The sequence below is a fragment of the Cricetulus griseus genome, chromosome 6 (assembly GCF_003668045.3).
Source record: "Cricetulus griseus strain 17A/GY chromosome 6, alternate assembly CriGri-PICRH-1.0, whole genome shotgun sequence".
Lineage (NCBI taxonomy): Eukaryota > Metazoa > Chordata > Mammalia > Rodentia > Cricetidae > Cricetulus > Cricetulus griseus.
This window is the reverse complement of record NC_048599.1, coordinates 85,804,416-85,829,704: the sequence shown is the minus strand read 5'-3', so window position 1 is coordinate 85,829,704 and position 25,289 is coordinate 85,804,416. Positions and strand designations below refer to the sequence as shown.

Below are 25,289 nucleotides of genomic sequence, written 5' to 3'. Positions count from 1 at the left end.
TTACAAGGAAGTTGGCCCCAACCCCGGGCACATCCTATGGTTTAGACGGGGGCAATCGCCAAGACAACCCCCTCTTTGGGTCACACCTGGCTGGCCAACAGACAATCAAGGACTTTCCAGGGTATGTTCTGTGGTTTTTCCTTTATAGAAAAGCAGGTCACAGCTGGGTGACCACTCTAACATGAGATCATGCTTTGTAATCAATCACTTTGTGCCCCTTGCCTGTATGCTGATCTGCAGTTTTTTTTCCTATATAAAGAGCCTGTAACCTAACCTTTGCTGGGGTGTGCAGCTTTCCTGATATTGCTGACACCTGAATTCGCATTCGTTCAATAAACCCTCTTGCTTTTGCAGCTCTTGGTCTGGTTTCTGAGTCTCGGGGGCTCCTCGGGACCCTGTGCCCCTTAGGGGTCTGGGGGGGTCTTTCATTGCTGTACATGATTGTGCCTCTAAACTCATGTGAAAACTCTTGGCTTCTGGTTGGGAGCCTGCTATGTGTGTGTGAGTGTGAGTGTGTGTGTAAGGTAGAATATAATTGTTATTTGTGGGTGTACAAATTATTTGCTCTAGGAAATCAAGTGATAAAGGGAAATCATTGCCAACACATGAGTAATTTGTAAATTGATGGAGCTCGGACCTCCCAGAACTAAGTTTTGTCTCTCAATCTGCGTTTCATTGTCTCACATTTCATTGTCTAGACTTTGTGGAATAAACAACAAACGGTAATGTGTGAATCCATGTAGACCCAGGGTAGGAATCCTGAGTCCTAGAAGGCAGGGGTGTGGAATCGTAAAAAAAAAAAAAAAAAAAAAAAAAAAAAAAAAAAAAAAAAAATGTTCATTTTTTCCTAGGAAGAGTAGGTTTGAGCTGGGTAGCCTCTTAATAGACTACTTAAGAGCTTCCTGGTGCCGCAGGGATTTTTGCCAGATTGCGAACGCTCACCGCTGATCATCTTCTCTGTACAAGGCACTTCTCTAACTCTAAAAGCTTGCAACACACATTCCACATACCAGCAGCAAAGAAGCAAGGCCTGGATGCTGTTGTCTTTATGCCGGCGTGCAAAAAGGAGGGTGTGCCCCGTGTCCAGGGCTAGCCAAGCACCATTCAGCTCATTCATTCATCAGATATTTATTTAGAGTACTTTCAGCGGCAAGCAGCGGTGCTTGCCCGCTAGAGGTCCAGTAGGTGCGGTGCGCAGGGGCAAGAACTTCAATTCTCGTGTCTCTAGCACTGCTCCGAGACAAAGAGATGCGCCTCTGCAGTTCCCAGGGCTGAGGGCTCCGCCCGCGGCCCCCAGGGTTTCGGAGCGGCTGCTCCTCCACTCCTCAGCCAGAGGGGGCGCTGCAGCGCCGGCACTCGGCCCGCCCCTGCGCGGCGCTCCTCTCGGATCAGCGCCGGCGGGCGGCGCCGAGGTGGTACGTTCCCCCTAGCCGCCCGCCCCCTCCTCCGCGGCCCTCCCCGCCGGTGGTAGGTGCCGGAAGTGCCGCCATTTTGGGGTGTTTCTGCTCTGGCGGCGGCGGCAGTGGCAGAGGCGGCGGCGGCGGGACGCGGAGGCTCCCCGGGACTCGGCCTCAGCAGCGAGGCGGCGGGCGGCTGCGGAGGCGCAGGCAGCAGCTGAGGCAGCGGCAGGCTCAGGTGCAGCCGCTGGTAAGTGCGGCGGCCGCAGGATAACGGGCCGCGGGGTGGAGGGAGGGAAGAGGGAGGCTGGAGGGAGGCGCCGCGGGGCGGGTCCGGTTCGGGCAGCTGCGGGTCACAGGGCCCTCCGGGCGCGGTCGCTCCCGGTTCCCCGCACCCCGGGGACAAGGCCGCGGACTGCTCGGAACTCGGGGCCCTTTCGCGTCCGCCCGGCGCGTGCCCCTGCTCCCAGGGAGACCCGCCCTCCTCGTGGCCTTGCCCCGGCTCCCATGCCCTTTGCCTTCACTCTCCAGGCCCCTAGGGCTTGGTTCCTGCACGGCACCCAAGTCCTCCTCTTTGGGTCCGCTGTGCGAGATCCCAGCTGTCTGCCCGAGATGCCTCTTCCCTGACCCTGTCGCCCCACGTGTTCTTGGTGCCCACCCCTGGGGGTGCCCCAGATTCCCGCCCCTGGAAGGCAGTGCTTCTCCAACATCCAGAGCTCTCCCGGTTCTCACACTGAGTCCGCCTTGGCTCGCCCTACCCCCCCCCCACATCAGGTGCTCACCCAGTCAGGGCCTAGTAGCAGGGCTCGAATCTCGCACCCAGGAGCGCGGACTGCTCTTGAATGCGCTTTCTTCGCTAGGTACCAGGCTTTGGATTTAAAGTCGGTGGTCTCTTGGTTGTTGTTGGTCGTTCCGGCAGGATGTTGTTTTAATTCTCTCAGACCATTGCATATGCTCTTACGGAGCTTCTCATTGGTTTAGATTTCCGGGTGGAAAGTGTGAGATTTTGGTCAGAGCCTGTTTGAGCAAAACGGAATCTCCTGGTCCTCGGAGTTAACGCTGTATAAAGGCTGTTGATCAGTTTTAAAGAGCGTGGAGTCTGTTCATGATGTCTGCAGCGTTAAGAGGTTTCAAACAGCCTTTGCACACTTTACAGGAACTTCACCTTTATAAGGTCTCTTCCCTGTCTTGGAAGGTTTTAGTTGCACTTTTTCAGCCTTTCCACAGTTTCGTGTTCTCGTTAAATCTTTAGTGAGAATGAAGGTGTCTTCAATTGGACTCGCTTTTTCTGGTTTTTGGCATTAACAAGTATACTTGGAAAATCACGGAGATTAGAATGGACAAACTGCATCTACAGTTTTTTTTTCTCTTTATACTAGTTTTTATATTTTAGCTTTATTGAGTGAGAATACGGCTTGTGATCATGATTTAGGAAAACTGAAGCAGTGCTTTTGGCAAAGCAAAGCTGGAACTTTCAGCTGTTGCGCTAGCAGTCAAGCTTATGGTTCCTCTTGGTTCCTTCTTCTCCACCACCTGTTTCTCTTAAGAATGGCTCTTGGCTTCAGAGCATAGGTCTCCATTTCTCTCATTCATTCTTACCCTTTGGTTTTCTTTTCAAGGATCCATTAGTAAGAGGGGCTGTTCCAGATAGTTGAAACATCTCTTCTGTGCTTTTGCTTTTCTGATGCCCTCAAAAAGTAAAGTGACTTATTTGCCCAAGGTTATTATAGCAAGTGCTCTTAAAACATTCTCCCAGAGGTTTGCTTGTTTTGCCTTTTCTTTTTTAAACTAAACAATTGCTGTCATGAGCAATGATGCTGATTTGCTCTTTAAGGTGTGGCGGAATGGGAAGGACTCTGGGCTTGAAGTTAGTTAGCCTACATTATAAAAGTCTTTTTGCAGTTCATTACTAGTTAGTCAAATCACTTTTTTTTTTAAGATTTTATTTATTATGTATACAACATTCTGCTTCCATGTATATCTGTGCACCAGAAGAGGGCACCAGATCTCATAACAGATGGTTGTGAGCCAACATGTGGTTGCTGGGAATTGAACTCAGGACCTCTGGAAGAGCAGTCAGTGCTCTTAACCTCTGAGCCATCTCTCCATCCCCAAATCACTCTTTTCTTATGCTCCTTAGTTTATTTTAATCTTCAGAATCCTTTAGGAATTGGTGCCTACCTCACAAGGAGTTCGTTCCTCTTCCTTGTGAATGAATGTACATGTGGGCTGATGGGCAGATAGTGAAAATTGGAGACAGAATGGTTTATTTATACACCCCCCCCCCTTACGATTTCCCTGTGAAGCCCTGGCTATCCTAGAATTTACTATGTAGTCCAGGCTGGCTTCTAACTCACAGAGATCCTCCTGCCTCTGCCTCCCAATTGCTAGGAATAAAGGCATGTACCACCACCACCCAGCCCTACATACTTTTCTTATTACAGAAGTTTCAGGTTCATTATAAAAGGTACAGATAAGTCAAACAGGAAGAAATCTTAACTGTTTTGTTTTGTTTTGTTTTTGTTAGACAGATTTCTTTATGTAGCCCTGACAGTCCTGGAATTCAAACCAGGCTGGACCCAAACTCAGAGAGCTGCCTGCCTTTGCCTCCCAAGTGCTGAGATTAAAGGCATTGACTACCACTTCCCAGTTTGAAATTTTATCTTTGAGAGATTATTGTTATTTTTGGGGGTATGGGTATGTGTACAATTTTATACCCCCACTATCCTCGAAAGACAGGATGTTGCTATGTAATCCTCACTGGTCTACCTCCCAAGTGCTGGAATTATGGTGTACACCACCACATCTTCCAATATTTGTCTTTATTATCTCCAGCTTTTTGTTGTTGGTTGTTTTTCGTGGCATTGGGAATGAAGCTCACAGCTTCCCATGGGTGATAGGCATGTTGTGCACCCCTGAGTTGTCTTCTAGCATGAACCTTTTTCTTTTTACTGGGGCAGGTTCCTCATTTTCTGTAGGTCAGACTGGCCTTGAAATTCATTACAGTTCTGTCTCAGTTTCCCAAGTGCTGGATTATTGGGGTGTGTCACCATTCCTGTCTTATATGTGGTGAAGAAGCATTTATTATTTACCATAGTAGGCTTATCAGTTTGGTGATACCAACCCCCCACCCCCACCCCACCCCCATCTGGAATTCCTGACCTCCTGCCTCTCTCAAGTGCTAGAATTACAGGAGCCTGTCACTACACCTGTCTGTGATGTTTTTAAGCTTTAGTAAGTGGTAGACTAGGTTTGTTTGGTTTGGTTTGTTTGCTCTTTTTTTTTTTTTTTTTGGGAGATTGGGTTTCTGTGTGTAACATCCCTGGCTGTCTAGAAACTCACTCTGTAGACCAGGCTGGCCTTGAACTCAAAACAATCCGCCTACCTCTGCCTCCCAAGTGCTGGGATTAAAGGTGTGGTGGGATTAAACCACCACTTCCACCTGGCTTGGTTTGTTTTACCAACCACTTTTATTCATATGCATATGTTTTTCCAGCTTGTTTGTATGTCACCACGTGTCTACTGCCCAGAGGGATCAGAAGAGGGTGATGAACCCCCAGGAGTTGGGGTTACAGACTGTTTAGAGCCACTATATAGGAACTGTGATTCAAACCCAGGTCTTCTAAGCCATCTCTCAAGCCCTCAGAAACGTTTAAAATAATACTCTGTATTTAATAGTTTCTGCTCATATGAAATAGGCCAGTACAGGAGCAGGGAAATCCTTCTTTTAAATACGTGGGTCAGAAGAGTAAGACTGGAAATTAACGGGCTCTGTTGTCAAATGTAGAGTGTGGGTACTAAATTTAGAGCCCCTCCTTTTACTTCACTAAAGCTTCTTTAACTTTGTTTTACTGGAAGACTGGACCTAATAAGGGAGTAGGCTGTTAGATAATAACAGTGGTGGGGTGCTTTGGGGGGAAAAAAACAGCTGTCATTTGGAGGGAGCAAGAGCATAGGCTCCTTTGCTCAGGGATTTGGGTCTTCCTGACAAATAATTCTGTAGTCTTTAAATCAGTGAGTAATAGGATTTGATTAAGTTCTTTCATCTGCTTTCTGGGAAAAGTGCTTTATTGTGATACGGTTCACATACCATATAATTTATCCACTTAAAATATACAAGTGAGTGATTTTAAATTTAGTATTACTGCTTTTGTTTGTTTGTTTGTTTGTTTGTTGTTTTGTTGTTGTGACAGCCTTCCTATGTGTGTAGCCCTGGCCAGCCTAAAACTTACTATGTAGACTATCCTGCCTTCGAGAACTGGTATTACAGAAATGTGTCACATACCTGGCTTGTACTTTGCTGTAGTTCTCCATCCCCTATCATAAATGCTTGAGTCCATAGGTCCAGAGATACTTTGAGATTCAGGGTTTTTGTTTTTCTGAGACAGGTCTTTCTATGTAGCTCAAACTGACTGTGTAGATCAGGCTGACCTCAGACTCAAAGATCTGCCTGCCTCTGCCAAGTGTTAGGAAGAGAGAGAAGGTGAGGGGTTGGTAGTGGTAGGGAAAGGTGGAGAGAGGGAGAGAATGAATATGAATATATATGCCACATGTGTGCAAGTGCCCACAAAAGCCAGAAGAGGGCATTGGATCCTCTGGAGCTAGAGTTACAGGCTGTTTTGACCTATCTGATATGGGTACAGGGAACTGAACTAAACTACTGACAGAGCAGGAAATGTTAACTACTAAGTCATCATGTATTCCAGGCTAGTCTTGAATCTGCTATGAATACGAGTGTGCCCTTGAAAGTCTGATTCTCTTGCTTCCACCTCCCAAGTGCTATGATGTCAGAGACGCATTACTCCAGGTTTTTGTGGTACTGGGGATTGAACTGATGCCCAGAGTTTTGAGTATTTAAAGCAAGTAATCTACTAAGTGAGCAACATCTAAGCCCACTTACACTATTTTATAATCCTATTAGCATTGATAAGCATTCCAGTTTTTATGTGCTTTACAATACTTATTTGTGTGATTTTTCTTTAAAATACATTTATTTGTGCATGTATGTGTAGGTGTGTGCTCAATATGGTACAGTGTTGAAAGGAAACCAGAAGACAGTTTTTTGGGATTCAGTTTTCTCCCACCTTATGGGTCTTGGGGAGGTAGGGCTGGTTCTTTCCTTCTATCAAGAGGGTCCTGGAACTCGATTCATCACATTTGGCAGCAGGCATCTTCACCTGCTGAGCCATCTTCTGGACCTTGTTTATGTTTTAGTAGCCATACAAATTTTGCTTTTATGATTTTTTTTTAAGATTTTATTTATTATGTATACAACATTCTGCTTCCATGTATATCTGTACATCAGAAGAGGGCACCAGATCTCATAACGGATGGTTTTAAGCCACCATGTGGTTGCTGGGAATTGAACTCAGGACCTCTGGAAGAGCAGTTGGTGCTCTTAACCTCTGAGCCATCTCTCCAGCCCCTTATGATTTATTTTTGTTTTTATTTATATGTGTGAGTCCGTGTATGTTACTTGTGCATACCTACCCATGCAGTCAAGAAGAGGGTGCTGGAGCCGGGCGTTGGTACGCCTTTAATCCCAGCACTCAGGAGGCAGAGGCAGGCGGATCTCTGTGAGTTCAAGACCACCCTGATCTACAAGAGCTAGTTCCAGGACAGCCTCCAAAGCTACACAGAGAAACCCTGTCTCGAAAAACCAAAAAAAAGAAGAGGGTGCTGGGTGCCCTGAAGCTGGAGTTACAGGTGGTTGTTGCTGTCTGTTCTATGTGGGTAACTGGGACCAGACTTGGGTTTTGGCCCTTTGGAAGCTCACAGCAAGCACTCTTAATTAATTACTAAAGCCATCTCTTCAGCCCCCTAGGGTTTTTTTTTTTTTTTTGGGGGGGGGGGGCATACAGGATTTGTCTGTGTGGTATTGGCTGTTCTGAAACTCACACTATAGACAAGGATGGCCTAGAACTCAGATGTGTCTGCTTCTGCTTCCAAGTGCTGGGATTAAAGGTGTGTGGTGCCGACCATCCAGCCTTTTGTCTTAAACTTAAAATTTATTTTATGTGTATGTTTTTGCCTGTATGTACCTGGTGCCCTCAGAAGTCAAGAGGGAGTCAGCTCCCCTGGAACTAGAGTTAACAGCAGTTGTAAGCTGCTATTTGGGTACTAGGAACTGAACCTAGGCCCTCTGGAAGAACAGCAAGTTCTTTTAACCACTGATCCACTGCCCCTATTTTTGTTTGTGATGTTGCTATATAGCCTAGACTGGTCTCTTTTACAGTCTGTCCCCTTTCTCCCCCTTTGGTTTTGTTTTGAATTCAAGACATTTTTTTTTTTTTTTATCCCAGGCTGGCTTTAACTTGTGTTAGACAGGATGACCTGGACTACTTCTGATTCACTCGTCCCCAAGTGCTGGGGTGACAGATGTGTATCTTATCCCCCCCCAACACACACACATAATGTGCTGGAGATTGAACACTATCAACTGAGCTAGTTGTTCCCTCTCCCCTTGTTGGGGTAAAGTTTTGCTGTGTAGCTGGGAGTGATATTCCTGTCTCAGTTTCCTGATAGCTGGGATTATAGGGTGTTGTCACCATGTTTATTCACTGTGTATACCTTTAAATCATATTTGGGCTTCAGATTGGGTTGTATTTACTTGTGCAGCTCTTGCCTGGATCCTGTTTATCATGATGAGGGGCAAAAGAATTACTTCAATTTACAAGTTCCCAACTCCTTATGATGATTTGCAGATTTTCTTCCATGGTGTAGCTTGCTTTTCATTTTGTTAATTGACTGCTTCCCATCCTTTTTTTTGTTTGTTTTGTTTTATTTTTGTTAAAAGACAGGTCTCACTGTATAGACTACCAGGGCTGGCCTTGAACATGCAGCAGTCATCCTGCCTCTTGTCTGCTGAATGTGCTGGTGTTATAGGCAAGTGCATCATACCTGGCAGATTGGGACCTCTGAACCACATAGGTTTTTAAGTTTGCTCTCATCTAATTTTTCACTTTTGGTGTCTGGCCTGCTGTCATATCCATTATATTATTATCAAATCTAATGACATAGATTTTTCCCTGAGTTTTTTAGTTTTATGGCTTAGATTTAAGTAATTTTAACTTTTTTCTTTTTTTAAAGGCCAAATCTAACCATTATGTTGCCTAGATTGGCCTTAAACCTGTTTGGCTCTCCTACTTTATCCTCCTGAGTTGGAGTCTTGGGTGTGAGCCACCATATCTGACTTTCTGAGTTGAATTTCTAATAGGTCCCAAAGTTGATTGCTGTTGATTTACCCACAGTTTTGTTTGATATGTCTTGACACACTGAAATGGCCAACAGTCAAGTAAAATAGAAACAAGGTAATTTTGCTGGGTGGTGGTGGTGGTGGTGGTGGTGGTGGTGGTGTGGTGGTGGTGGTGTGTGGTGGTGGTGGTGGTGGTGGTGGCACACCTTTGATCCCAGCACTCAGGAGGCAGAAGCAGTCAGATCTCTTGAGTTCGAGGCTAATCTGGTCTACAGAGTGAGTTACAGGACAGCCAGATCTACACACACAAACCCTTTCTTAAAAAAAAAAAAAAAAAGAGAAAGAAAAAAGAAAAGGAGAGAGAGACAAAAGGAGAGATAAAAACAAGAGACTTCTGTAATTGAGGGTTGATTCTTTGATTGTAGAATCCTTAAAATGGAAATTTAATGGTTTGAAAACAATGGTGTATTCTTACATGGGACATAGCTTGGAAGAAGAGTTGTGACAGCTTGGCGTGCTAGGCTTAAACATTGTTAGCACCATTGTGACCTTTGTGTTTCTGGTGCTGTTTTCCTATGTTTAAAGATATGGGGGTTGAAGAGATGGCTGAGGCTAAGCACACTTGCTTTTCAGAGAACCCAGTTTAGTCCCAGTACCCATGTGGCAACTCACAACTGTCTGTAACTTCAGTTCCAGGATATCTGACACTCTTCTGGCCTTCAAAGCTCGACACACACATGGTTCACATAACATAAATGCAGGCAATACACACACACCTAAAATAAAGATAATACTTGACTGGTAATGTCAGAATTAACTTATTATTTGGGTAGTGTTGATAAGGCTGTTTCCTCTGTTACAGCACTGTACTGTTTTTCTAAATGTATTTTGAGAATTTTATACAATATATATGTCTAAGTTAGTGTTACTTAGATGAAACATTGCTGTGATGAAACACTGCCAAAAGCAACTTGGGGAGGCAAGGGCTTATTTGTCTTACTCTTCCACATGAAAGGAGTCAGTACAGGAACTCTTAACAGGATAGTAATCTAGAGGCAGAAGCTGATGCATAGGCCATGGGGATGAGGGTGCTGCCTCGTGGCTTGCTTCTTATAACTTGCTTAGCCTGCTTTCTTTTTCTTTTTTTTGTTTTTCGAGACAGGGTTTCTCTGTGGCTTTGGAGGCTGTCCTGGAACTAGCTCTGGACCAGGCTGGTTTCGAACTCACAGAGATCCACCTGCCTCTGCCTCCCAAGTGCTGGGATTAAAGGCATGAGTTAGCCTGCTTTTTTGTAGACCTCAGGACCACCCACAATGAGCTGACCCTTCCCCTGTCAATTGCTTTTTTTTGTTTTTTGAGACAGTGGGTTTTGTGTGTGTGTGTGTGTGTTCTCGGTTGTCTTGGAACTCTGTAGACCAGGCTGGTCTTGAACTCAGAGAGATCCACTTGACTCAGCCTCCACAGTGCTGGGATTAAAGGCTTGTGATACCATGTCTAGAAAAAAGTTGTTTTCTTGATGAGGTCTTTACCTTTATCTAAAATTGTACTTTTGTCTTTGCCTAAAGCTTTTTTTTTTCTCTTGAGACAGGGTTTCTCTGTGTAGCTTTTGGAGCCTATCCTGGCACTCGCTATGGAGACCAGGCTGGCCTTGAACTCACAGAGATCTGCCTGCCTCTGCCTCCTGAATGCTGGAATTAAAGGCATGCACCACCAACGCCCTGCCGTAGCCTAAAGCTATTTTTAACGAACTCCTTAAACTAGAGATCCCCCCCCCTTTTTTTTTCTTTCCTTTCTCACTTTAAAAGAAATTATTTACTTTATTCATGTGTATATGTCTCTGTGTCTATCAGGGTTAGCAGGGACCAGAAGAAGGCATTGGATCCACTGAAACTGGAATTACAGGCAGTTGTGAGTTTCTTGACATGGGTGCTGGAATTTAAACTAGCTTCTGGAAGAGCAAATGCTCTTAATCACTGGCTGTATCTCCTTTCTTTCCAAACAGTTTCATTCTTTTTGTGGATTTGGGAGACAAACTCATCCCACTAAACTTTGTGGTGACAGCCAGTTCTTCTGGATATAGTGGCACACTCCTTTGATCCCAGCACTAGGGAGGCAGTGGCAGGCAGGTCTCTGTGAGTTTGGGTCCAGCCTGGGTTACATAGTGACCCTGTCTTGAAGACAACACACACACACACACACACACACCACAAACACTCACACACACACACACACACAAACAACAATAACTGTATTTATTTTAGGAAGTTGAGGTAGGTGGATCTCAGTGAATTCCAGGCCAGCAGGCTGCATAACAGCAAGACTCTGGCTCAAAAACACACCTCCACCAGCTATCCCCTCCTCCACATAAAAACAAAAACTTGGATCTCATAGACTTAGAAGAATGAATACTAATATTTTTTTTTTTTCTCCCTTCTTGTTTAAACAGGATTTCCCTTTGTGGCCTGGTCTGATTCTGGCTGGCCTTGAACTCTCAAGCCTTGTGCCTCAGCCTTCTTGTTAGGGCTTTTATAGTTGTACTTCTATGCTCGGAGGATTTCTAACTTGTATACAGAGAACTTGAATTTCATAGAAACTTTTATTCCTTTCAAAAAGGGAGAAGTAGTTAAGATGTGATGTAAGTACATTTCATTATATGATTTAAAGCATTTCAGCTGTAAATTTAAATGTAAAGTTTTGTGACATTGGTTCTGTGTGATACCAAATCAAGGTCCTTGGCACCTACCTTTCAAGAAAAAGGACTAAAGAAAAGGACTAAGTTTCTGAACAGCCTTTGAGTGTACTATTTTGAAGAGGAGTCTAGTTGAGATCATACTGAAATTGAGGGGATTACAATCAGTTAGAATGTGCTTTTTTTGGTGAGTGCTTATTCAGTAATCTGTGGCAGCTGTGTTCAACTCTGACAAAATGGAGTTGACTCATTTAACTTTTCTTCCCCAGTTTTGTTTTTGAGAGAGAGAGGGTGTTTCTATATAGTTCTTGCTGTCTACAACTGGCTGTGTAGACCAGGCTGGAGTCTGAGGCCTGTGCCTCTGGATTAAAGTTGTCTAGAACCACTCCAAGCCCAGCGTCCATAGCTGTTCAGTTTTTAATGTGTTCAGTTTCGTAAGGTCAGTTGTTTGATTTACTCAACATTGCTGTTCTTCAGAAAAGAATCTACCCTTTTGAAACTGTTGACAGTTTCTCTTTGTTCTTTTACCTTTTTTGTTTCATGTGAGGTGGAAGCAAATTCTAGCAGAGGATAGGGGAATGTGTGATATTTGGTGATAATGCAGTGTGGTTAACTAATAATCTACTCTCAGTGGACAGGTTTGGTTTTTTGTTTGCTTGCTTGTTTGTTTTTGGACCCAACTTGATTTGAATATATATGTTAAATTTCTGCTAGTTTATTTTGTATAATTTACTGTAAGCTTTTCCCAGTTTCCTTGTGCTTGTATCTTTTGTGTGTGGGATACACTTCCCCACTAATCTCCTCTCACACTGTAGTCACACAGCTCAGTGTTTCTCTCTTGGATATTCTGTCTTGGTGATGCTGCTGCTGACTTTTGTGCTAGGTTGGAGTGGGCTGTTACCAGAGAAACCCTGTGCTGTTTATTAGCCATTTGCCTTATTCCAACTGCCATTTGAGCAAGAGACTTGTAGGGACCAAGGGGTAGAACAATTACAGGATAGTGCTAACAACCCGAATTTATAACCATTTGGCATTTATTAGCTAACTGATGATTTCTTCCAGATTAATTAATACTGGTTATGGGTGTAGAGTCATTTTAAGTTGCATGAAAGGCTTTCTTTGAGGATATTTCACTGGGAGCTAGTTATGTAGTAGAAGATTATTTATTTGGTAGGTCCTGTCTTAGGGTTTCTATTGCTGTGAAGCGACACCATGATCAGGACAACTCTTATAAAGGAAAACATTTGATTTACATTGGGTGACTTACAGTTTCCTATGTTTAGTCTGTTATCGTGGCAGTGCATGGTGGAATGCAGGCAGACATGGTGCTGGAGGAGCTGAGAGTTCTGCATCTTGATCTGTAGGCAACAGGAAGTGAACTGAGTGTCACATGGAGAGTAGCTTGAGCAAAGGGAACCTCAGAGTCCATCCCCACACCTACTCCAACAAAGCCACACCTCCCAATAGTTCTACCACAGGTCCCTATTTTTAGTTATAATGAAGGAATCAAGGGTGTTGCCTATATGGTAGGCAAGCCTATACCATTGAGTTAATATCACAAGCCCTCCCTTTACTTGTTTTGGGACAGAGTCTCAACAAGCTTCCCAGGCTGGCCTTGAACTCTTGATCCTCCTTCCTTAGTCCTTTGGAGAAGCTAGGATTTCAAGCCTGTACCACCCACCCTGCTAGGTCCCTATTTCTCAGGCAGTAAGAAAAGCAAGCTTTACATTTCGTGTTTAGGAATGTTCTTCAAATTCTCCCTGCTTGTAATTCAGTTCCTATTTGCCTTAAAATTTCTTTTAAAAAACTTAAAAATTTTATTTTTCTAAACCAGGCTTTGTGGCACATACCTTTTTTTTTTTTTTGGTTTTTCAAGACAGGGTTTCTCTGTGTAGCTTTGGAGCCTATCCTGGCACTCGCTCTGGAGACCAGGCTGGCCTCGACTCACAGAGATCCGCCTGCCTCTGCCTCCTGAGTGCTGGGATTAAAGGTGTGCCCACCAACACCCAGCTGTGGCACATACCTTTAATCCCTGTACTTGACACTGAGGCAGGTGGCTCTGTAAGTTCAAGGCCATCCTAGCTACATAGCAACTTGATGAGAAAAACAAAACTAGTAACAACAATTGTGTGTGTGGTATGTGTTGCATGAGCCACAGTGTGCATGTCTGAGGACATATTGTGGAAGTGGGATTTCTCCTTCCACCCTTTGGGGTCTGAGGATTGAACTCCAGTTGTCAGGCTTGGCAATAGGTGCACCTGCTGAGCCATCTTGCTGGCCCTTGTTTGTCTTTTTTCTTATTCATTTCTGTAATAACTTACCAGTTCGTATTATATTTTTTTGTTTGTTTTTTTTGAGCAGTTCATATTTTTATTCATGACACCTTTTTTCATTTAACTGAAATTTTGAGTTTTTGAGGAATAGAAATCACCCTATGCTTATTGTATTTTCCATATCTTTTTAGGAGCTCTGGTCACTCAATGAATGGGTTAGTGTGTAATATTTATACATTATCCTCTTTTGGGACAGGCTTTCATGCACCCAGGGAGGCCTTGAATTCAGGGTCCTCTTGCCTTCCCCAGTTCTCCAGCACTGGGATTATAAATGTGAGTTTCCACATGTGGTCTCCCTTAAAGGTTTTAGTGATTATTTCCATTTGTTTCTTTTCCGAGACAAGCTTTCTCTGTGTAGCTTTGGAACCTGTCCTGGAACTTATTCTGTAGACCAGGCTAGTCTTGAACTCTATAGACATCTGCCTGCCTGTCTTCCAACTTCCATATGCCACCACTGCCTGGTATTCATTCACTAATGAATTTTTTTATAACTAGTTTTTTTGAGTATACAAGACTGATAAAATAATACTGTTTCCTAAGTAGCAAACTTAGATGAAACCATCACTTTGCAAAGTTTTTGTGAGACACACTTATTTGGTTTTTACTTTTTTGATAAGTAACACATTTGAAATTTTTATTTCCCTCCCCTCCTTTGGTGGCTTTTTGAAACAGGGTTTGAAACAGGGTTTGTCTGTGTAGGGCCTGTCCTGGAACACCTTCTGTAGACCAGGCTGGTCTCCAATTTAAGATCTACCTGCATCTGCCTCCTGAGTGCTGGGATCAAAAGGCCTGCATTACCATGCCCAGATTTATTTCTTTTTCCTAAAAAATACTGACTGGCTTGAGTGGAACACAGTAATGTAGGTTGAATGTCAGTTGAGATTTAGGTGAGGATGCGTGGCTGTGTGCCCAGTTGGTAGAGTCTCTCTGGAATGGGCTTAATTAGTAATTTCATAAATTATCTGTAATGGGACTATCACAGTGTTGTTTTTCTCTTAGAGAAATGTTAATGAGGGGAGAGAGGGAAACTATGAAACAGACTGTTCAGCACTTTTTAATTTGATTGTCTTCCTTTGGTCACTTGGGTTTTTGTTGTTATTGTTGTTTTAGTTTTAAAAACTATACCAGAGAAATGTAAACATTTTTTTTTGTTGTTTTCTGTTTGTTTTGTTTTTCAAGACAGGATCTCACAATGTTCTGATTGTCCTAGAACTCACTGTGTAGAACAGGCTGGCTTTGAAATAGAGATTGGCCTGTGCCACTATACCCCAACTTTGAAAATTCCTTTTGATTTTAGTGAACAGGAATTAGAAGTAAACAAGTGGATTTGTATTGAGTGAGTAAGGTATTTATTTGTAATGTAGAAAAAGTTGTAAGACTTCTTGTAAGTATACATATAGTGTTGAGAATCACTTTGTTTTTCTGGATAAACTGTGTCCATAGAGCAGATTTATAAATGATCTGTTTGCTTTTTTCCTTATGCCTGGGTGTAGAATGTGTGGTATTGAACTGGATGCTGTACACAAAGGAAACTCCACAGGCCCTGCTGCCTGCCCTTACCAGGGCCTTGCATAAATACTTGCTGAGTACTCCATTATCTGGTAGAGTGGCATTGTGTGTTTGAAACAGTTCAGGGTTAAGGACTAGGAAGAGGAATAAAACATTGACATTATATGACTTTAAGTCATTGTCTTCTGAAGATAGAGCCTTAAAGCCTCAAGCGCCTTTAGGACAATAATGTGAACAACTTTTGGGGGAGGTTCTGAGACAGGGTTTCTCTATGTAGGCAACTTTTCGTTAAAAGGTAGGTACTGCATTGGCTAGAATTTGTGGCTTTGTGATCTATAATCTTGAAACATAATATTCTATACCAGCCTTTTTTCTTAGATTTATTTATTTAATGTGCACTGGTGTTTTTTGTATACATTTGTGTGAGGGTTTTGGATCCCCTGGAACTGGAGTTATAGACACTTGGAGCTGCCATGTAGGTGCTTAGAAGAGCAGCCAGTGTTCTTAACCACTGACCATCCCTCCAGCCTTAATAAGTTTAGGACCATCATGATTTTGGCTTTTTTGTAGTGCAAAAGAAAAAGAAAATTTGACATACAACTGGCAGTCTATGTTCTTTTGGTTTTTTGGACCAAGATAGGATTTTCTTTCTTTCTTTTTTTTTTTTTTTCTTTTCTTTTCTTTTCTTTTATTTTATTTTTCGAGCCAGGGTTTCTCTGTGGCTTTGGAGGCTGTCCTGATCTTGTAGACCAGGCTGGTCTCGAACTCACAGAGATCTGACTGCCTCTGCCTCCCAAGTGCTGGGATTAAAGGCGTGCACCACCAACGCCTGGCCAGTATAAATCATTAATAAAAATGAAAAAGGACCGAGGAGTTTATACTTCTCATATCCTGTAGACATAGTCTGAATCTCCTTTTTGTTTCTAGGTTGTGTGCAATTAAACTAATGTAGCAAAACTATCCTTTAATCTTGTCTTCCTGTTCATTTTCAAGTTTATGAGAGATTATGAGAAGACACTCATACACTGATTGTTTATATTGTATGCTGTTTCTTTTTAATAGCTCCTGGACACATCTTAAAGGGCAATTAAAAAGAAACAGCTTACAGACTTTACTAAATTAATTCGGGTTATAGATGGAGTTGGGAAACTAAACACAGAACCTGTGAAGCAGCTACAGCAGAGCTTAGGTGAGTAAATGAACCCAAACTAGATTCTGAACTGCCTTTCTTGATGCCCTTTTAGCTGGCATTATAATCTCCTTTGAACCATACAGTTTTTCCTTTTAGCTTGTGAATTTGAGATGGTTTTAATTTTTAAAAATTTTCATTTGTTTATTTACTCATTTATTTATTTTGTTTTTTTTAAGACAGGGTTTCTCTGTGTAGCCTTGGCTGGCCTGGAACACAAACCAGACACACACACACACACACACACACACACACACACACACACACACACACACACACACACACACACACACACACTTAAAAAATGAGGTTTCTTTTTTTGTTTTGTTTTTTTGAGACAGAGCTTCTCTGTGTAGCCCTTCTGTCCCTAGAACTCACTCTGTAGACCAGGCTGGCCTTAAAGAGATCTGCCTGCCTCTGCCTCCTGAGTGCTAGGGTTAAAGGTGTGTTTTACCTCCTCCAGGCTTAAATTTTTGTGTATGTGGGTGTTTACATGTATGTCTTTGCACCACATGCATGCCTGGTCTATTCCGAGGCTTGAAGAGGGCATTGAATTTCCTACAACTAGAGTCACAGACTGTTGTTAGTTGATACATGGGTACTAGGAACCACATCTTGGTCCTTTGAAAGAGCAGTCAGTACTTTTAACTGCTGACCCATTTCTCCAGTCTTTGATCAGTTTTCTTAAAATATTTTCTAACAATCTGAGTATAGTAGCACTTGTCTGTAATTCCAGCTGTTCAGGAGTCTGAGGCAAGAGGATCACAAGTTCAAGGATAGCTGGGACAAGTTAAGAATACTGTTTAAAAATAATTTTAGCAAGGGGCTAGAGCTATGGCTCAGTGGGCAGAGCCCAGGTTCAGTTCCTAGCATTCACAGGGTGGTTTGTACCTTCATAACTCCAGTTTTAGGGGATCCTATGCTGCCTTCTGACACCAAGCATGAATGTTGTGCACATACATGCATGTAGGCAAGACACTTATACAAAATAAATAAATGTAAATATTAAATGAGTGTATAGACTGGGGATGTAAATGTAACTGTGATCAAATGTGTGCCTAACATACACAGATCTCTAGGTTTAATTCTTAGTACTACAAAACTAAAACAACAACCCAAAGGGAGTGGAATGGCAATGCTTATTGGTTCAGAGTGGCAATTTAGTCTTGCTGAATTTCACCACCTTTGTCTATATATAGCAATTTCGGAGGCCATCTTAGAATTTGAACATAAACCTTTATGTTCCATAATAGTTTTGTTACAGTTCTCTGAATTTTATATTTATAATGTATTTGAATTTTTATTTTTGTGTGTATGACTGTTCTGCCTCAGTGTTTGTCTGTACATTATGTGAGTGCAGTATCTGTGGAGACCAGAAGGGGGCATTAGATCCCTGGGAACTAGAGTTACAAAGAGTCTCCGTTTGTGCTGGGAACCAAACCCAGGTCCTCTAAAGGCACATGCCACCACTGCCCATCTGAACTTTAAGCTCTTAATTATAATACCAATACTTATAAAATATAAACACTGTGCTTGTGTGGAAGGAGATCAAAACATAAATTGTTGGAATGTTGATTTAGTCTCATTTCATTTTTTTTTTTTTGAAGGCAGACTTGGAGGAATTGGTTTAGGGTCGTCCTGAGATTAGCCTAGGCCAATCTCAATCTGAAAGTAATTTTGAATCAGCCTTTTAGTGCTTATTGTATTACAGCTATGTGACACCACCCCACCCCACACCTATTTTGTTTTTATGAACAGAGGAGGATTGAGTCTTGAATGTATTTGAGTCTTTCAAGAAAGAGCTAATGATAATTTTAAGAGTTATTCAGAATTGTATGCTATGTGGTAATGCTTCTTAAAAGCAGTGTGCCGAAGAAAAGTTAGATCAGCATTCTGAATTGCAAGATTGAGAACATCAAAAAATGCTTTCACAAAAGAAAAAAAAGCCTTCTGGATCCACCCCCAGGAATCCTAGTGAGTCTCCATGGTAACAACCTCCTTGCTTACAACTTGTCACTGTGTAACTGTCACTGAGGTTCAAAGAAAAGCCAGTATCAAGAACTGTGTGGCATTAACTACTGATAAAATACTGTTGCACATTTGCAGTGTACCAGAAATAGAAAGAAAGTTTAAGGTTTTAATTTATTTGTTCTGTTAACTAGAAGCTTTAAAAGGCTGCCTAATTATGGTAAGGTGCGTCAGTGGGAAGTGGGTGGGATGTAGTGGCATCTTGCTTTAAGCTCCTCCTTCAGTGGGTGGCAAAGGAGGCTTAGAAATCTTAGAGATTCTTTCAGTTTGCAACTGAGGAAATGAGATGCGGAAAATAAAATTCTATACTTAAGTTTATGTAGAGAGAGAGGCCAGGATTTCAGCCTAGGCCCTTTTAACTTTCCCTTCTAGTCTGTGCTTTCAATCCATTTCTTATACATTTCATAATAAAATCTCAGTTTCGGTGGTTAGATGGTCTGCATGCATGGAACCTTTTTGCATAGTGAAGGAATCCATTCTTCAGGGTCCTGGTTAGAGAACCACCACCTATCCCTTTAGTTTGAGGTTGTCTAGTTGGCAAAAGTTCCATTGATGGAGGTTCTCACTTTTTAATACATTACATTTTTATTGCTTATTTTTTGTGTGTGCATGCATACACATATATGAACACACATGTTCTGACACATAAGCTACACACATGTAGGTTGTCAGTATAGAAGTCACAGGATAACTTGGGAAGAGTTGTTTTTTTTTTCTTCATCAATGTGGGTTCCAGCTTAGATTGTCAGGCTTAATAGCTAGTGCCTTTACCCATTGAACCATCTTTCTGGGCTTACTGCTGTTGTTGTATGGAAAGTCAGTTTATGTGGATTTCCCATCTTAAAGCTAGATACTTTTTTCCTCTGTAAATCATAAGAATTCTCTATTTATCATTTATTTATTTATTTGTTTATTTGGTTTTTTGAGGCAGTTTCTCTGTGGCTTTGGAGGCTGGTCTCGAACTCACAGAGATCCACCTGCCTCTGCTTCCCAAGTGCTGGGACTAAAGGCGTGTGCCACCACTGCCCGGCTCAATATTTTTTTTTTTTTTTTGGATTAGGGAAGTTAATCTCTACTTAAGTCTTGAGAAGACAGGTAATTCTGTAGAGGAGTTTATACCTAGACTTTGAAAAGATAGTGCCATATTTGGAAAAAGCTAGTCCTTTAATAAGTGGGAAGGAAAATGTGAGAATAATGCTGTATTTTGTTTAATGCACTTTCTGATGTCCTTAATAAGATGAGATGACTGAAGCCGGGCGTTGGTGGCGCTTGTGTTTAATCCCAGTACTCGGGAGGCAGAGGCAGGTGGATCTCTGTGAGTTCGAGGCCAGCCTGGTCTCCAGAGAGAGTGCCAAGTTAGGCTCCAAAGTTACACAGAGAAACCCTGTCTCCAAACCTCTCCCCCCACCCCCCAAAAAAGATGAGATGACTGAAGTAAAGAGCTCCACTCCCTAAGAAAGGCCTTCAGGGTTTTGTTTTTTCTTGAGCCAGTTTCATGTTGCCTAGTCTGATTTCAAACTTGCTATGTAGTAAAGGTGGGCCTTCATTCCTTTTCCTGTTCTCCTACCCTCCTGAATGTCAAAATTATAGACTTGTATTTCTTGCTTCTCTTTACCCCCACCTCACCTCTTTGTTTAGTTTTCTCTGGTATGGAACTTCCTGTGTAGACTGGCCTTGAACTCACCAAGACCTATCCGCCTTTGCTTCCTGAGTGCTGGGGACTAAAGGTGTCTGCTCCTACACCTGGGTCTGAAATTATAGTTAAAGCAGAATCTAAACCAAACAGGTAAATTGTTCTCTGGGTTTTTTTTTTTTTTTTTGGTTTTTGGTTTTTGGCTTTTCGAGACAGGGTTTCTCTGTGTAGTTTTGGAGCCTATCCTGGTACTTGCTCTGGAGACTAGGCTGGCCTTGAACTCACTGAGATACGCGGGCCTCTGCCTCCTGAGTGCTGGGATTAAAGGCGTGTGCCACCAACGCCTTGTTCTCTGTTTTTGTGATGTGTTTGGATGCTTTCATCTTTGTTTAAAGTGTGAGTACATTTAGACTGCGTATGGTGGTACGTAACTGAAATTCTAGTATGTGGGAGATTGTGGCAGGAGGATAAGGAATTGGAGGCCAACTTTAGCTACATAGGAAGTTTGAGGCCAGCCTGAAAGTTCCCCGAAGGAATAAAAAAAAATTAAAACTAAAGTAGGTACATTTATTTAAAAAGTGAAGTTTGGCTACACATTGGTAGCTAATTAATTAATCCCAGCACTTGGGAGAATCAAGTGGATCTCTGTGAGTTCCAAGCCAGCCTAGGCTGTCTACAGATCTAGTTCCAGGAATTGCCAGGGAGGACTATTACACAGAGAAACCCCATCTCAACAAACAAAAATTGACGGTTATTTATATCTTTTAACTTATGCAAACACAAATATGTAAGAAAACATGGTATTATTTGAGGCCTTGCTTATATAGCCCAGGTTAGTTTCCAATTTAGGATGTTCCTATATCTGCTTCTTGAATACTGAGTGGGGTTATAGGTGTGTGTCGACAAATCAGCTCTGAAGTTTTATGGATCTTTTGATCCAGGGTTTCATTTTATAATTTTGGCTCACCTGTTATAGTTACAATGTAGCTCAGGTAAGCTTCAGACTTTTGAGAGCAACACGAGTGCTTCTACCTATACCTTGTCAGTCTTGGGTTCGGTTTTGTTTTTGTTGTTGGTTTTTTGTTTGTTTTGAGATAGGTAGGGTCTCTTGTAGCCCAAAAGATCTTTAAACTTTAAGTGTAGCCAGGGATGACCTTGAACTCATGATCTCCTAAGTACTGAGATTATAGGTAACTGCTGGTTTTTTGCATTTTTAAGATCTTGGAAGTTGAAGACCTCAGTGTTTGTCTTGTATTTAGGATATAGTCAGATACTTTAATTGTTAGACACAGTTGTGAATCTTAAAACCTAGCCTTTTCCTAACGTGTTCCTTTCCCTTATTCTCAAATATCTATCATTAGTCTTGCTTGACCAGTGGATTTCCTTTTGGACACAAGATGTCCCTAGTTAGCTGTCCTGGAACTATTTATAGACCTCTTTTTATTCCATTTATTTGTTTGTGTGTATGAATGTGTAAGTGTGTGAGTGCTGAAGGGAGATTAGAGGACAACTTGGAAGAGACCACAGTTTTCTCCTTTCACCATGTAGTAACCTGGGATCTTATTCAGGTCTTCAGGATTTATGTGCAAGTTTTTTTTTGTTTTTGTTTTTGTTTTATTTTTAACCTGCCAAGCCATCTCACCAGCCCTGGTTTTTTGTTTCATTTTGCTTTTTGAGACAGAAACTTGCTATGCTTAGACCAGCCTCTCTCTAACTTGTTATCTTCCTTCCTCTGCCATCTGAATGGATGCTCTGATTATAGATGATTACAGGCATGTGTTAGGATGTCTACCTTTCATTGAGTTCTTTTGGTTAGGTAAGTGGACTGAGTGTTGTGACTTTTACTTGGTTTCTTAGCGATACAGGATGAGTTTGTCGTCTCTTAACTCCTATTTTTGTAGCCCAAGTTGTGCTTCAGTGGTAATATGAGGTCCTCGGGCTTGAACTCAGGGCCTCATATACTTTAGGCAATCACTCTATCACTGAGCTACAGCCCCAGCTGTTCTTCAATCTTCTTTCTTCTTCCTCTTTTCTAAGATTTATTATTTATTTATTTATTTATTTATTTATTTATTTATTTATTTATGGTTTTTCGAGACAGGGTTTCTCTGTATAGCTTTGGAGCCTATCCTGGCACTCGCTCTGGAGACCAGGCTGGCCTTGAACTCATAGAGATCCGCCTGCCTCTGCTTCCTGAGTGCTGGGATTAAAGGCGTGTGCCACCAACGCCGGCTAAGATTTATTTTTTTATTTTATGTGTATACATGTTTGTTTTGCTTGTATGTGAGTCTGTGTGGCACTTGTGTACAGTGCCTGTGAAAGCCAGAAGAGGACATTGAACTCCCTGGAACTGGAGTTAACGGATGTTTGTTAGTCCTGGTAATTGAATCCTGTCCTATGAAAGAGCATCCAGTGCCCTTAGCAAGCGCTCTCTCCAGGTCACCCCATTGTTCTTAAAGTTTGATCTTCCTAATCACACACATCTGTTCTTAACTCTTTAATTCTGAACTGGCTGCCCCCTTCCCCTTTCTTTTGTCCTTTACTGGGGATTGAATTCACACTCTGCACAATCACCAGGCCCATTCTAAACAGCCATATGCTGTGAGCTAGGAAAAAAAGAGAAAGAACACACCCCATGAAAACCCATGAGATCAGCAATATTTGCCATATGCCTAGTCTTTGTCGGAGCCCTCTTTCCATTGGGCCCACATTAAATAAAGTGCATCCTAAATGGTATTGTTTATTTGTATGTTTGTTTTTTGAGACAGGGTTTCTTTGTAGCTTTGGAGCCTGTCCTGCAGATCTGTAGATCAGGCTGGCCTCACAGATATCTGCCAGTCTCTGCCTCCTGAGAGATTAAAGGCGTGCACTATCACTGCCTGGCTCCTAAATGGTATCTTGATACCTCCCTGGCAGTCTTGACTTGAAGCCTCCATTTAAAGGTTGATTCCCAGTGGGAGAGAGAACTGTATTTGGAATTTATTTTTCTGATAAATGTGAGTTTTCTTGTCTTTTATCTCTTTGCTTTTTATATTCTTTGTACCTCTTACTTGAGTTTGTACCTTCTGCATAGTTTTCTATTATATCATCTTTGGGACCACAGAATAAAAGTTGAGATTTTTTAAGTTCTCACTGATGTCGCCCACATTGCACATATGTCATATTTTGAATTTACTAGCTAAGCCTCCAGTTATGTGCTTTATATACAGTATGTTGAGCATGCTGACTTAGGTTGCTATGAAAACCCAAAAATGTTAAGGCTTAATTGTTAAGCATTTTTTTCTCTTACTGTTTTAGACAGAGGCTAGTTTTGTTTTGTCATTTTTTGCTTGTTTTGTTTTGCAGTTCCTCATTGTGTGGTTCCAGCTGGCCTGGAACTCACTGTGTAGATCAGAGGGCCTCTTAACCTCTGTAAGGTGATCTCTGTTCACCTGTCTTTACCTTTTGAATGTTGAGATTAAATGCATGTGTCACCATGTCCAGCTTTGGTTTGGTTTTGACAGGGTCTCTCTAGTATGTAACTCTTGGCTGTAACTTCTGGAACTTGTTTATGTAGACCAGGCTGGCCTCAAACTCAGATCTGCCTGCCTCTGCTTCTAGAGTGCTGGATTAAAGGCTTCTGCCACCATGCCTAGCCTTGTTTTTGTGGTCTCAAGAGCCCCAAATTCCGTGTGTAGCCAAGGCTGGTTGTGAATTGATCTTCCTGCCTTAGATTTCTAAGTGCTGAGATTACAGGTAATGTATGCCCAGCTAATAGTTTTAATCATTTGAGGTATAGAGTACTCTTAATTCATAGATTGCTCTCCTTGCTCATAAAATAGTAACTTCTTTCTTGTTTTTATTAGCTTCTTCCATTTTAGTCTTATTTTTCCTCTCACTGTGTTACAGTGTTACACTTTGTCTTTGAGACAGACTCTTACTCTGTAGCCTATAATAGTCTTTAACTCTGAGCAATCCTTTTTGTCTTCCGAGAGGAAGAATTACTGGCATGGGTCACCTTTCCCAGTTTACTTCTTTGCTTCAAGGTAAGAGTAAAAGTAGAAAACTGAAGAAGACACAGTAGGAGGTAGAGGCAGGAAAAATCAGTAGTTCAGAGCCAGTGAGAGCTACACAGCAAGTTAGAGACTAGTCTCTGTTATCACACCCTATGTTAAAGGGGGAGGGTGCAAAAATGAGAAACTTTGTTTATTTATTTAAATGAGTTTGATAAAAGATAATCCAGAGGTGTCTTACTCAGTAAGTCATAACCTAAAATTTCTTGCAAATAGAAAAAAATAGTCACTGTAAAGTTGATCATTCTTTTTCTTTTTCATTTTATTTTATTTGCATTGGTATTTTGTCTGTATGTACCTCTGTGTGAGGGTGTCAGATCTTGGAGTTACAGACAGTTGTGAGCTGCCATGTGGGTGCTGGGTATTGAACCAGAGACCTTTGGAAGAACAGTCAGTGCTCTTAACTGCTGAGCCATCTCGCTAGTCCCCTTTTTTTGTTTTTTGAGACAGGGTTTCTCTTTGTATCTTAGGAGACTGTCCATTCTTGCCTCAAACTCAGAGATCCACCAGCCTCTGCTTCCCAAGTGCTGGAATTAAAGGTGCCCACCACCACCACCGCTTGGCTAGGTTGATCATTTTAAACCAAATCTAAAACCAAATCAGGTTCAGTTTAAATTGGAATACATTAGTAATTTCTTGGCCAGAGTGACTTTCTTGATTGATTGGCCATGGAAAGAAGGCACTTTTTTCTCTTCTTTTTCTATCTTTTTTCTGTTTTCTTTTTGAGATAGGGTTTCTACATGGCCCCTGGCTATTGTGGTACTCACTCTGTGGGCTAGGCTGACCTCAAAACTCATAGATTTACCTGCCACTGCCTCTGCCTCCTCCTCCCACGTGCTGGAATTAAAATTGTCGAGGCTGGCCTCAAGCTTTCAGCTGCCTTGTGTTTACCACCCATCTGTTGGGATTATAGGTGTACCCATTTTGTCCAAGCTCCATAGTTTTAAATGAAACTAAAACCTCGTTCTGAATCTCTCACTGCAACCCCTGTGCAGTGTGTGTGTGTGTGTGTGTGTGTGTGTGTGTGTGTGTGTGTGTGTGTGTGTGTGTAAAATTTTGTGCATAATATAAGGGAGCTTTTGGAATACTTGAAGTATCTATTAATTATGGAGGTCTGTGGGCCTTCAGTATAGAACACTGATCTGGTCTTAGCCTATTTTTCACTTGAAATAGGCTCAGAGGGAAGAAATGACTTTCTAAGTCAATGTACTTAGCTTTATAGGGGCTTATAGCTATTTTGATTTTGAGATATTTTAATTACCCT

The 25,289-nt window shown here is 42.0% G+C and overlaps 1 protein-coding gene across 10 annotated transcripts in view; it reads left to right on the top strand.

Moving 5' to 3' along the window:
- The first annotated feature begins 1,514 nt into the window (after window positions 1-1,514).
- Window positions 1,515-25,289, top strand: part of Celf1 (CUGBP Elav-like family member 1) — a 77,167-nt gene continuing 53,392 nt past the window's right edge. For 7 of the 10 annotated variants that reach the window (XM_027422597.2, XM_027422595.2, XM_027422594.2 and 4 more), the window contains exon 1: window positions 1,548-1,647. The gene's annotated coding sequence lies outside the window, so the exon portion shown is untranslated. Of the gene's footprint in view, window positions 1,648-25,289 lie in introns of all 10 variants that reach the window. The other 3 variants (XM_027422598.2, XM_027422596.2, XM_027422591.2) reach the window with 2 other exon arrangements.